The 13,857-nt window shown below is 42.2% G+C and overlaps 1 long non-coding RNA gene across 3 annotated transcripts in view; it reads left to right on the forward strand.

Moving 5' to 3' along the window:
* Nucleotides 1-13,577, forward strand: part of LOC309443282 — a 28,155-nt gene extending 14,578 nt beyond the window's left edge. The window contains exons 4-5 of one of the 3 annotated variants that reach the window (XR_014184775.1): nt 8,895-8,964; nt 13,446-13,577. This is a non-coding gene — a long non-coding RNA (uncharacterized lncRNA). Of the gene's footprint in view, nt 1-8,894; nt 9,046-13,445 lie in introns of those variants that run through there. The other 2 variants (XR_014184776.1, XR_014184777.1) reach the window with 2 other exon arrangements.
* Nucleotides 13,578-13,857: the final 280 nt, after the last annotated feature.

Raw genomic sequence — 13,857 nt, forward strand, 5'->3', positions numbered from 1 at the left:
CTGGTTTAGAATGCACGTTGTCAGCAAATTAACCGTATTTCTCTGCGCCAGTTACCATTTTTCTCCTATCTTTGTGCCGCTAGCAAACTCCATCCATGATGATATAAAATAGTAAAAATACTAAATGGCGTGGTGGGAATGCACTGGGAATAGTGACGTGACGACGACGATCCCAGCTGCATTTTGAAGGCTGTCAGTCTGCCAGCCATTAATCCCCGATAATCCTCGGGAAGCAGGGCTGTCGCTCAGGAGCACAGCTCGCTCCGGGAGAGCGGCACGTGGGAGCCCAGCGTGCTCTGACTTCTGTGCGCTGACTTCATGCCTTTAATGCACTTGTCTTTGTTTTCGGAGTGTCCCTACAGCGTTCAGCTCCTCTCTGTGAAGTATCCTCTTTCTGGGCTGGCTGTGATAGGCTGGGTCTAAGAGAGGCTAAACCTGGGTGGGATGAGTGAAGGTGAACAGGAGAAGGGTGTTTGGATAAACGTTTGCTTTTGTCTTTGTTTCTGTTTAACTAGTGAAACACTGAATTAACACTGAAGGACTAATTTTCCAGAAAAATTAAGCCTAAAAAAAAAAAAATAACCATGCTTTCCAGTAGTAGAGTTACCGCTGTTTCACAGATGGAGGCATGTGAAGCTCAAATGTCCAATCCCAGATTTGTGGAGATGTTTACATATGTAGCTCCTACGTAAGAAGTATTAGGTTCTTAAATAGGAATAAAGCATCCAAATACCTTCATAGACCTAAGCCAAAGTTTTCTCCCTTGACTGGAGAAAGAAAACTTTAGAGTGATAAAAAGTCAAATCTGTCTGTTCCTATATCCTGAGATGTTATTCTGATCATTCAATCTATGCTATGGATGCTCCAGGGTCAGACTACTACAGGTCACACTGACTTAAAAAATAACATGAGAGATTTAAAACTAAAAACTAAGAAAGAAAACAGGAAAAAAAGAAAAAAGCATGGCATGCTTCTTTGATTTATAGCTTCTTCACTTCACCAGATATCAAAGTTTTGGGGTGCAATGTAAAACTTTAATATTTAGACCATATATCAAGCCTTGGGTTCTTCTGTAGGACTCACCAGATGCATCTCAAACATTGTCCTGAAAGATCTCTGCTGTAGTGAACTATTTGGTTCCTGTTATTGATGTTGTCCACTGCCCGCTCATTTGCCCACATTAGCTGAAATAATTGTTTCAACCTAAGCCTTCCCTCAAGAGAAGAAAAGTGCATATATATTTATGTACATATAAATATAAAATGTATATACACAGGCATATATAGAAACATTATATATATACACACACATAGATGTGTATGTCTTTGTTTATGCATATATATTATATATGTAATATATAATATATATGTCTGTGTATTATACGTATATATAATATACCCATCAAATATATATGCACAAACACACAGAGCAGCAGATAGAGCTGATGCGCTGAAGTGTTTTTTGAAAGATTAGCAAGCTCCTGAGCACAGCGCTCTAATGTCCAATATAAATCAACCCTGTGCTGAGCAGATGCAGCCATCCAGAAAACAAACAAAAGGGAGTTCCATTGTTCAGTGCCTGTTGGGAGGGAAGGGAACCTGAAAGGTTCCGCTTCTTATCTGAAGTCCCTTATGGTCTCCAAGTGCGAGGAGGATGGGGATTTGTAATATGGAAAATGTTTTTAAAATGCATTCCAAGGTGGTTCTGGTCTTTTCTGAATTCCTGTGTTAAAAACACAAATGCAAAAGCCAACAGCCCGCAAGATGACATGTTGTAGAATACACACGTATTAGAAAAAATCCCATAGGCACAAGTAAGGGCTCCACAGGATAATGCACCTTGTGGGAATGAAGAGCCGGTGCCTGGAAGGGTTTGTATCCTACAGAGACAAGATAGCAAAAGAGAAGGCAAATGGGGACAGAGAGAGGCATTGGCACTGCCATTCCCCTGGCATTATCGTGTTTTTCAAGCCCTAGGAGTCTGAGAAGCAACTGGAGAATCTGTAGCTGTTTGACTGATACTTTACGAAGCGATCCTGCCTCCCACAGCTCTGAGGGTTCTTCAGGTTGGACAGGCGACCCTGCCTGAGCCAGAGATGTCTCAAGAAGATTTTTCTGCTATGCCAGGTAACCTGGAGTGTGAGGCAAGTGAAAATGGAAACCACAGCAATACATTCATACACACTCTGGCTATATAAATACTGAATTTTTGTTTGGTTGGTTTTGTTTTCTAAGAAAATTAAACAAACATTTTTTTTCTTTTTTTTCAAAGCAAACTCCTCCAATGAAGCTTTGTTTGAGGTGTATGCAGGCTGGTCCTGCTCCGGCAGGGGGATTGCACTAGATGATCTTTTGAGGTCCCTTCCAATCCCTAACATTCTGTGATTCTGTGGTCCTTAGCTGAATGACCTCTTTGCTCCAGTACTGCTTTTTCACCTGTGTTTGGCACAGACTGCACCCATGTCTGAAAGCATTGCACATTGCGTGCTCTGTTAGAGAAGGTAAGATAAACCACACCTGGGCACTTCTCTAATATTTAATCTATTAATGCAAGAGTGGACATTGTAACTCCTGCTGTTAAAAGCCAACCACCTGAGGCCCAGTGGCTTGTTCTCCAAGTCTCGAAGCCCCCATCACGAGGATCTCGAATCATGTCTGGCATGGGGAGGGTGATCCCGAGGGACATCTCCTACCAGAAGGTCCCCGTGGGGTTCCCTGGGCTCTCCATGCGGTATACAGGAAAGCCAGAGCCATCCCTAAGGAGAACAGAGGGGGTGGATCAGAGAAAATGATGACAGGACACTTGTATTTATAGTTTAACCAAAGCAGTGAGAAGGAGCTGTTTGGTGTGTGAAAGGGGGGGTGAAATCACACTCCCCCTCCTCAGGCCTTCCATGCACAGCAGTTGTAGCTTGGGTTTGGCTCTGCAGAGGTTCCCTGTCACCTCCACCCCTCCTGACTTCCTTAGGAGATCAAGACCTACAGATCTTCCAAGGCAAGCACTCAGCCAGGCCCCGTGCCTTGCTTCTGAAGTGCCATTTGCTCCTTCAGCCCGCTACTTGTAGCGTTTTAGTTTTTTTTATTCTCATCTTCACCCCGCCTGCCAATTGTGCTTTATTGCAACAATTTGGAAATGGACTACTTAATCTTTCACATTGTTAAGAGAATGATGGTTAACTTCACTTCCCACTTCATAGAGAGCAAAGGGAAAATGATTACTGCACTATAATATGATACCAGATCAACCCCCTGTCAGCTAAAATTTATCCTCTTGAGCTGAGGGGGTTGAGGAGACTGAGGCTTTCTTAGCTGCTTTGTTTCTTTCTGATAAGATTGCTAATATCTAAAACGATCACTGGTAAAATACTCAGAGTGAAAATCGCAGATTTTAATTGCTATTCATAAGGTGACCCAGTATTCTGGACAACCAGTGCTTTGCTAGGCGTAAAGAAAACCTGCATCTGCCGGCAGACTATGCCGAGCTCCTGAAGAAAAGTGGTGTGAAATTTAAATAATTGGACCCACTATAATTCAGACATATCAGTTGCTGGAGTGATGACATATCCAGTTGTAAGGAAAGGTAGTGATTTTGTAAGATATAAGAAAAATGCCCTCATTTACTCCTTCTCTCCACCCCCAACTTAATCTACTGCCAATTGAGATTCCTGACCTGGAATTATAGATAGGTTCCAAGATAACTGCCTCTGGTAATAGGGGAATAGAGATGAGTCTTAAGCAACTAACAAGGGCAAATAACATTTTTAGGAAGAAGCTTTGTCATTAGTGTCTTCATCCCACGTAGCTGGAAGCAGCTGAGAGCATCTTGGTGCTCTTGGGGATCTTACTGTCTCAGGGAGGCACCAATGCCCGCCTGTGTCATCAGTCATTGCTTTTGTTGTTTTCTCTGAGATCTGCTGGAGCACATAAGCACCTCCATAGTGTTTTCAGATTCATTAACAGAATTAAAACAAGGCTGCCCTTTAGGGCAGGGATGAGGTGCATGAGTGTGTGAGACCAGGAAAAGAGTAAGACTGTTTACACCAGTTGTGAGCGCTCTGGCCGTGGGATATATTGGTTAAGTGATATTGGTTTTAACAGCCGTAGTATGTGATATTTAAGGTTTTAACTGGTTACATTTCTCCTGGCTTCTGTATGTTCTTGTCCTTTTCTTAGTTTTCTTGTAGCACTTCACCCAGGTTTGAATGAAGGGAATATAAGGGGGATGCTGATGAGCCGTAGCAAGTCCATTGGAGGACAAACAAGATGGTAAGGAAATTACAAGAGCCAGCCAAGCAAACTGGACTTGCTTAGAGTGGACCTGATATCCACTGTCTGGAAGCAATGAGGAAGAGTCGCGCTCTTTACTGAGGTGCACAGCAGGAGAATAACAGACAGTGGACACAAAATAAAACAAAGGACCAGAGATAAGGAAACATATTTTTCATTTGGAGGATAATTAATCACAAGAACAGAAGCCCACAGCCCTCCAAAGACATCACTGACGTTGGAGATCCTCAGCTGTGGTCTGGGTAAAGCGCTGAGGAACGTGGTCTGAGATCGGCGTTCACTCTGCTCTGAACGCAGGAGGGCTGGAGATCTCTCAAGGCTCATTGCAAGCTGCGAGAGTCGCTGGTTTTACAATGGTTTACATTTAAGCTTGGCTCTGCTGAGCATCACCCAGAGCAGAAGGGAAAGCAGAAAAAAATGTTGCTTCTTGCTGGATTTCCTAGGGCTTGAATTACTTGGTATAGGCTGGTTTTGATGCCAATATTATGTTCTGCCAAAATAGGAGGACTTAAGCCACTTTGCTTTAAAAACTTTATGTGGGAGAGTGCCTAGCTGAGGATCCCACGTCAGAATCATCATCTTTGTTTTGCTAATGGGTGACAGAAATGGCAGGATGGAAACGTCATTACTGACTGTGCAAGCAAGGTTGTCTTGTTTTTTAGAATAATAATACAAATGAAAAAGTACGTATAAAATTCAGAATCAAGGTACCACACTGTGGGAGAAGCAGGGCCAGTGTAGTGAGTTGCCTTGGTAGAATTTATCTGGATCTCTCAATGGGAGTAAAGAAGCTGGCAAAGTAAAATGGGAGTAAAAAAGCTGCAGCAATTTGGAGAGAAGACCCACTCCTGACCTTGCAACCGTTTGCTGGGAGGTTTGGGTTGTCCCCGAGAGCCACACTGCCAGCATCAGGACCTATACGTGCGGAAACCACCTATGGCTTGGGACTTCATCTTTCCTGTCCTGTCTTCCCCAAGGATGAGAGGCTCTTTCCTGTGAACTCAGGGGAACAGACTTACAAGAGGCATCTTCAAAGAGCAAACCTACCAGGAAACAAGTTCCCCTTGATTTAAATAAGGAATAAAAAGCAGAAAGTCCTGTATGTAGCTAGAGCTCAGATCTCTTCTGTTGCACACAGTACTACACACCTCATTAATATTAAATATGTGTAAGTTTGATCCTAAAATATCAGTTCCAGAAGAGATTTTATGGCCATGAAAGGTGGAGATGACTGTAGTCAACAGAGAAACTTATGTTTACAGTAGGTAAATACTGCTGGAAAATTGCCAAGCTTTGGGACTTGGAAGGGAATGTTTCCTTCAGGACTGAATCCATTTCTGTGTGCAATATGGTGCTCCAGGACACATGGGTGAATTCTCTGTAAAAAACACCCGAAAGAAATATTGTATGGAGTCTCCTTTAAATCCCTTTTCTTTTAATTTTTTTTTGCAAGTAAATACAGTAAACAAGAGCTGCGGAGCTGCGTTGGTGTGCGCAGAGCACCTGCAGTGCTCTTCCCTCCCATGAGCAAGAAAAATGATTCTAAATATCCTGTTTTGTTCCTGAGTCTTCCAGATGTGCTATCCTGCCGTCCCCGGGGCTCCGGAGAAACTCTGCCAGATACAAAAAGCTCCCACACTTTAATGTACTTCTCTTTTGTTTTACTGTAGTTAAAATCAAGGGAGCTCTTCTGGGGGAAATACTCGTTTTATGTTCTACTCTCCTGCTTCTTCCCACTTTAGTGTTTCTTACAGGTATAGAACAGTGCCTTACAGAACATTTGTGCCACAGTGAGAGGGAATTTGCTTTTATGCTATTTAAAAAGCCGTCAAGCACGAACTGCCATCGCACTTACACACTTAATCTAGACGTGAGATTTGTATATAATGATTCCTATGGGAATATGTATTTGTATCCATATGTGTGCATCTGTCGTTATAGCAAAATTAATTCTTATCCATTTATAATTTTAGTATTTCAAGCAAATAGGAGCGAAACTGATATAAAAGCTAATATTACAGAAAGAAACCATCTGCTTACATTTGGGATATAGATGGAAGCTCTAGAGAGACTTTGCTGAGAAGGACTCAGATTTTGCTGTTATGGAAGCAACATGATTTCCAGGTCAGGCTGACAGTCTGGTACAGCAAGCAGGGATTTTCTGTTTCTGTCTGTAAGGAGAAGCCTAAGCTTTGTAATTTGAACGTTTTTTCACCACTAAATTTTAAGCCAAATATTGAACGCAGAGGTTAAAACCACTGCGGCAGCTCCTTGGGGCAGCATTATTGTCAGGCACCAGGAGACAGACCTGCAGGCAGCCTGGTTTTGCCAAAATGTTTGTGAACTCATCTCCTGCTTGTGCTCAGTACTCCAGTGTTTGCAGGCAGCGGTGAAGCCATATCATCTTGAAGGCTAAATGCTTCACCAGCCAATAAAACGTCAATATTTGCAGAGTTCATTTACATCCACTGATAGTTCATATGATCCCCTCAGACATTAAGATCCATGGGTGACAGCCATGGGTGACAAATGCACCTGTACAGTATAAAAATGGATATATTCTTGTGTTTTCTTGGCAATACTGTCAGTCCCTTCTACCCCTCTCTGGTTTGTGATTTGCAGTGGTCAGGGTCCCCTTTTCTCGGCTGTGTGCGGGCGCTGTGCTCCCCGGTGCTGCCAGCCCTGCCCTCCATGCTGGAGAGCTGAGGATGCTGATGACGGCTCTGCACAAACCACAGCTCTTAAGGGCTGTGCACACCGGGGTGGCTGAAGGTTCCTGCTGTTACAGCTGAGAGAGCTCTTTCAGAGACAGCAGCGGCAGCGAAAAAGAAATATTTGCCCAGGGGATAAACGGATAAAGGTTTCTTCCATCCCTTTTTCAATACAAGGAGGAGAGATGCTCTGGGAATCCACTGTGAACCTTTTCATTTCGTGAAATGTTCCCTCCCCTGAATTTTTTATTTGATCATATGTACCCTTTCTATTTTTAGGTTATGTTTTACTTTTGTTACTCTGCAGAGTCCCATCCTTTCTTTTCCTGTATTAGAAGACTAATTTACAAGAATGGGACATCATTAAATTCCATGTGGTCTAGAAATCTGGATTTGTAGGAAATTATGTTTTCAGCTTCAACTCTCTCAGTTCAATGGCAGCAACAAATCAATTATCTTTTATGCAATCGTTTTAAAGATAAGCTAATTTAGGAGATAGTGATCTCAGCCTATGATCATAACCCATCCCAAGATGAAGCCACTGTGCCAGTCAGTAGTTCTTTCCCTTCCAATTTCTGTTGGGCCAACACCTGAGAGATGATAACATACGGTAGCACTAGGTACCATGTATTTTGTTGGCTAAAAAATACACAGGGGTTTTTTTCTATGGTCAGAACAGAATTTTCCTTCCAGCTGTGCTGATCACGTAATGTCCATCGTGGTGCTGCTGGTGATGGTGTTATGATGGGACACCGAGGTGAACTAACTCCTACACAGATCAGTGCGCATAGGGGTAATTCTTTAGCAGAACGCAGCCAGCAGTCCAACGTAACTTAGTAAACAGATGCAGAAATAAGAAAGTAGGCTTTGGATTTTCAAAATTTTGTGATCTTGGAGTCAGAAATTTTAGACAGTATTTTTTAGATTTGATTTCTCATTCTCTGCTAATATGGAGTCAGGTTTCTAAATCCTGAAGAGATCAATTATTTATCATTTTTTTCCACCTTATTGCTTGCTAGATTCCTGATTTAGGAATGGTTTATGGTTCACTTGTGTGAGCCCAAATGATTAATTTGTAGGAAGGTATGAACACAGACGATGTTTCCACAAACTGCATCATTGTAATGGCTCAGTCTATAGACAACAAGTACTCGGTGATGAGAAACTCTGGCTATGATGGGAATTGTGCCATTGCCTTTACAGAGTGCAGGGTCTCAATACATAAAATTCAGCGTTGTCACTCATGTGTCTGCAAGATGAAAGAAAGATGAACGTGCTACTTCAACTGTCCATGGCTTCTAAATGGAAAGTTTACCATTTTGACTGGGTAGCCTGAAATGTGTCCAGTTCACGGCATTTTTAGGACATACTCTCTTAGTGCTCATCTGTGAATGGTCTCCAAAGATGTGACACAGTTGCATTGCTTTTTCACTTAATGCTAGTTTCTAAATACTGAAGCATAAGAGATGACCAAGAAATCATGTGTTCTAGTAACCCGGTAGCTGACTGTGCTTAGGAAGCTCTCTTGCAATTTTAATATATCACAGAGTGAATGCAATTTGTAATTAATTGAAATTGACATAAGTAATTTCCATTAAAGGTCACAAATTGTACATGGGCCTTTCTCTCCCTTTCTTATCTTTTTCTCCCTCATTTCAATAGTTACCAAAGCCAGTCTCATTATTAACCATTTCAGAGCCCTGAGGGATGCCCAGCAGGAATTAGTCATTCCCCTGGCTAACAGGATGGCCTGGCTGCTTTTTGCGAGGAAATAAAGTCCAGCAAGCAAGTTCAGTTTTCAATTTAGTATTTGAATTTCTTAACTTACTTTTAAATGTATTATCTAATTCAGGTCACTCTTTTCTCTCTCATGTGCTGCTGTCCTCCCGGTGTTTAGGTTGGAAGCATCTGAGATCCTGTGGGTGTCTGGCATGGGACTGCAGTCAGGATGACCACACCACATGAAGGTGAGTCTCCTCATGCTGCTTCCTCGAAACTCAGGACCATCCCCTGGGGGCCATGGGCAAGTGCTTCCAGAGACCTTGAAACGGAGAAATAAACTTAACAGCAGAGTCAATTATAGCGTTAACAGGCATTCTTTATTTTATCAGCACTGGGGAACACTGGGGATCATCCTCCATGAGTGCTCCAACAACCGGATGCTCTTGTGTTGCTTATATTCACATAATTATTACATATGCATTACAATTTTTGAAAATTTTGGCATTCAACACCTCTATACTAAGAAATCATTGATGATGCCAGTTATAATTGTTTAGTTTCTTACTTACAATACATCTATTAATTATTAGTTAAATATAAACTAAGCGCTCTGCTTCTAAACAACGTATCACTTAATCTTCTGTCTCCCTCTTGTCATGCAGAAGGGTCTAAAACTTGAAAAATATCCACTTGTTTTGCAGGTGGTCAGAAAGCATTTATCCCCTGTCAATTGGTTAATTGGTTAATGATGGGTACATCTTTTATAATTTAATGACAGTATACATTAATTTGGCAGCTTCTCTTCAACCTTTTTTGCCTTTTTCAGCTTTTAACATTTCATTCATGTCTGTAATATCACTTTGCAGCTCCACTCTTTATATTGCTCTGGTATTAACACGTTCCCATTTGACTTTCGGGGTAGCAGGGATCAGTTTGTCAGCTGTGATCAGAGGACAAAAGGAATGGGCTGACCATGCACACGGGTCTTGGAGCTGCTAACAGGTGAAAACCTTGAGTTGTCCTCTGACAAACAGGTTAGAGCTCCTGGAAGTGCCTCCGCACCCTTGTTCGAGATCGGAGCTGTTGTGGGGGCTGTAGCTAAAGCCCAGCACATCTCAGTAAGCTCAAGTAAGCCATGGTATCACTTGTAGAATGAAATGTTTTCTGTAAACTGCACAACTTGCAGACATGGTTCAGAAAAACTGCTGCTCTTCTAGTCTTCTTTATTAGATGTAAGTTATTTCTTGCATGAATCAGATGGACCTGAGACCGCCTCATTTAGTAGCCCGTGGTAATATAGTTCAATATACACATAATTCTAACAACAATGCATATTAGTAACAGAACAGGTTTTCACTTCAGGCCAAATATTTAAGCTATGGTTCTTCTGTTCCTGCAATTATGGGGTGGGCTCTAACAAATGGTTATTACAGAAAACTTCCCGCACAAAGCTGCCTGCATAAAGCATAACTATATTTTATACAGAGTAATAAACAGAGAGTAAGCCGATCCTCCCGACTTACTCCAGCCACCAGCAAATGTATAGCTTGCACTTTCAGAAGTTGCTGATGTCTCTCTTCATAACTCCTGTTGGGAATATATTTTCTTCATTGCTGTACTCATTAAAAATAAGCACCTCGGGTTTCACGATGACTCCAGGTACAAAGACTGAGTGGATACAATGAAGTCAAAGGTACTAATGATGGGAGGGAAGTCAGCAGGGTTTGGAGGGCTGCCAGATCACACAATGTGTTTTGGATGGCTGTAACTCCAGGGGTTAGTTTGCGGTGGGAAAATAAAATTAACATAAATATCCTAATAATTACTTTCCTTGACTGCAAAATCAGATTGACAAGTCCTATGGGGGAAATAACTCCTTTAACGAGCCTTTGCAAAGGTGATGACTGCTGTGCTGCTTCTTGCTGGTATAAATTTGAACTTTTGGGAGTACGCTGTGTCTCTCCTGGCCACTTTTTGTTCTCAAGAACAAAAATAGGACACCTTAAGCAAAATAAGTACATTCAGAAATACATTTCATGCTTTTGCTCAGAATCCACTTAGCGGAAAATGCCGTGCATGGTTAAGATGTACAGGCTCAAAATCAGCTGCAGTCCAAACCCAAGCTCTCGCTGGCTTCAATATTTTTTCACTAATACCTAATCAGAATGAGCTTTGTCCATCTTCCTGGGCATCATTTAAAAATTATCACTTAAACCTCAATTTTTTTGTGAATCTGTCAGATTTCTCCTCTTCATAGGCTTTAAAACAGGCCATCTCACTACTGCTGATAACATTAGGCACCTATATAAACCTCGTCTGTGGCATCGGACTCAATATCCTGTCAGCCTCGTGTATTGTGTCCTGTAACTTGTCCATCTCGAGCTGTCTGTGTTTGCTCCTGCTGTCTCAGCCCCGAGGTGGGTTTGCAGCTCTGTGGAAGAACAGCCCTGCAGATGGGGACTGGAAATGCAGAAACCCAAGCTCAGTTCTGAATCTTAAGAACAAGGACATTGTGGTTTTTTTCTGCCTCCTTTTTGGTAATCCACAAGGAAGGAAGGGAGCATCCTCTCCGAGAAATGAATCTTCCCCTCACACGGTGAATTCTGCTACTTGTTGATAATGATGGGAGACGTGGTTCTGCAGAAAGCCACTTCTGTCTAAAAACGGCAGCGCTCTGATTTTCACAGCAGATCTGCTTTCCAAGAGCTCTAGGTCTTAAGCAGAGAGGAAAATCCCCCTGCTTACTCGCATTTGTATTCCGCCATACAATCCTGCTACTTAATGCCTCACAGCATCTTTTCTTTGAAAGGGGCTCTTGATTTTTGGAACTGTTTTCACATCAGAACTTAACTATGAAGTAAAAAAGAAAAAAAGAAAAATCTCATTTGTTAGATGAAGTCTCAGTCTGAACAATACCCCGATACGTGAACGTCCCATATTTTGGGGTGTTCATATCAAGAGCACCTAATGCGAATTTGACTCAGTTCCAAATCCTGTGGGAAAGCAAACAGTTTTCTGCTTTGAAATGTCCATCTTCCAGGGGATGGGAGTGAGGGAACCTGCGATTTATCCTTTTCTTCTTCAGGTTCTCTCTGCTGGGTCCCCCAGGCCCCAGTTTCCAGGGGGCTCCTATCTGTTCTCCAGGTGCTGCACCCTGGGCTCTGCGGTTTGGCCCATCCGCAGATAAGGACCATCAGCTCCCAACAGACAGGACCCACTGGTCGCTTGCTTCATCTCTCTTCTTTCCCAGCTCCTCCCATTATTATTTATTTCCCCATCCTTAATGTGTATTAATTCCTATACTGTGCCTCTTAAAACCATCTCTACCATCTCAAAAGCTGGTATTTGAGCTTAAATGGGGATTGCGAAAGCTCGGCAGACCCGAGGCGGCTTTGCAGCACGCTCTCGCACATTTGTAGCAGGGCCCCGGGCTGTCAAATCCCATGGTGTGATGCAGAATGCATGTTTGTAATATAGGGATTTGCATGTTTTTACCATTTATTTTGTTTCCTTTTTCCTATAATCAGCATAAACAATTTAAATGGGGAAAAAGAATTATCATTATTTGTTTTCCATTATAATTCTAGGAAATTAGGCTGGAGAAGAAAGTGTGGCATGTGCCAGATTACCACAGGCACCAAATCCCAGACCAAACATGACTTTGTAAGGCTTTATCTGCTTAACTGTAACCCTGCTGATTAGCCCTGAGCAATGCTGGAGGAGATAGTTTGTGTGCAAGTGTGCACAGCAACACTTTATCTTGTATTGAAGACATAAATGGTTGTTCTCAGAATGTGTGTTTTTCCAAGCTACTGGCAAAACAACATGTATATTGATGCCACTTGGCCTGTCGCACTGTATTTATTCATTTCTACTACAGAGGGAACAAAAAATGTTCCCTCTTCAAATTAGCTTAATATTTTCAGACTCTGACGGGATAAACATGTCGCTGTATTTTTCTATACTGTGGCACTGCACTATACTTAACAGTAGCACAAGAAAATAGCTCCTGAGCTGTGGCCCCATGTTGAATCCACCACCTTTCTAATGTCTGGCTGCATCTCTTGGGGGGGGAAAGTGTAGGACTGCTAGACAAAAGGAAAAGCCATGGCTTTGTGTGCAGCACGTGAGCGGGTCTCTGCTCGGAACGCTGCTCACCCGCGGGCACAAATGGCTCTCCAGGTCCCCGTGTGTGTTATTCCTCACTCCAAAACCAGATTGGTTTCCCCCACCCCCAGGAGCTGCCATCATCTCTCCTCTCTACTGGGAAAAGCAGCCCTTTATTTGTGCAAAGTCTTTTCCTGATATGCCATAGCTATCTGAGGTCCTTTGAGAAGAGATTTTGCTGCAAGCCCTTTTATGAAAACCCACGTAGAAAATATAAACTAGATTTTCCCTGTCTTTTGGCCTGTTGATTCCTTTAAAAACCTCCAGAGGGTTTTTGAAATAGAACTTACTTCCGTTCCTAAACCCCATGTTGACTTTTCCCCAGTATATTAAATGTATTAATGTGTTCTCTGATTTTATTTGCTAAAACATTTTCTATTATTGTGGCTGGTCCAGATTTCAGGCTTACCAACCAGTAGTTTCTGAGGTCTCATCTGAAATAAGTCCTTCTAAAAAGCTGGTGTTACATTTCCTGTTTCAGACCCTGAGTAATCAAGAAGATTTTAAGTGAGAGGTTATGCACTATTGTTAAAAATTAATTTGGTTATTTCATCTTGAGTTTCTTTCGCAGTCTTGCTGAAAGTCCTGTTCTTTGCACATTCCACACATCAGCTACCAACACATGGACTGTCCTGTGCATCCCCTCAAAGGGCGGCTCTGGCTTTCCTCCATATTTTCCTCCATGGTTTCCTCCAGGGTAAGCAAAGTTTTAATTTAGCTTTTCTGCTATGACCTTATCTTCTTCGAGTGCTTCTTTCAGATCCTGATCAAGGACTCCACCAGATCTCTGACAGACAGCCTGTAGGGCATCCAGAGACAAATTTACGATTCATTTCAATGCCTTTTGCAAATTGTTCTTCCACTCTTTGGCCTTGTGCCTTTCACATTTAATCTGCTAGATTTTCTACTTTCCTCATGTGGGTACATCTTCAGATTTTCCAAAGAATACCTACTTGCTTCTAACAACCTTT

The sequence above is a fragment of the Streptopelia decaocto genome (assembly GCF_964273445.1).
Source record: "Streptopelia decaocto genome assembly, chromosome: 8".
Taxonomy (NCBI): domain Eukaryota; kingdom Metazoa; phylum Chordata; class Aves; order Columbiformes; family Columbidae; genus Streptopelia; species Streptopelia decaocto.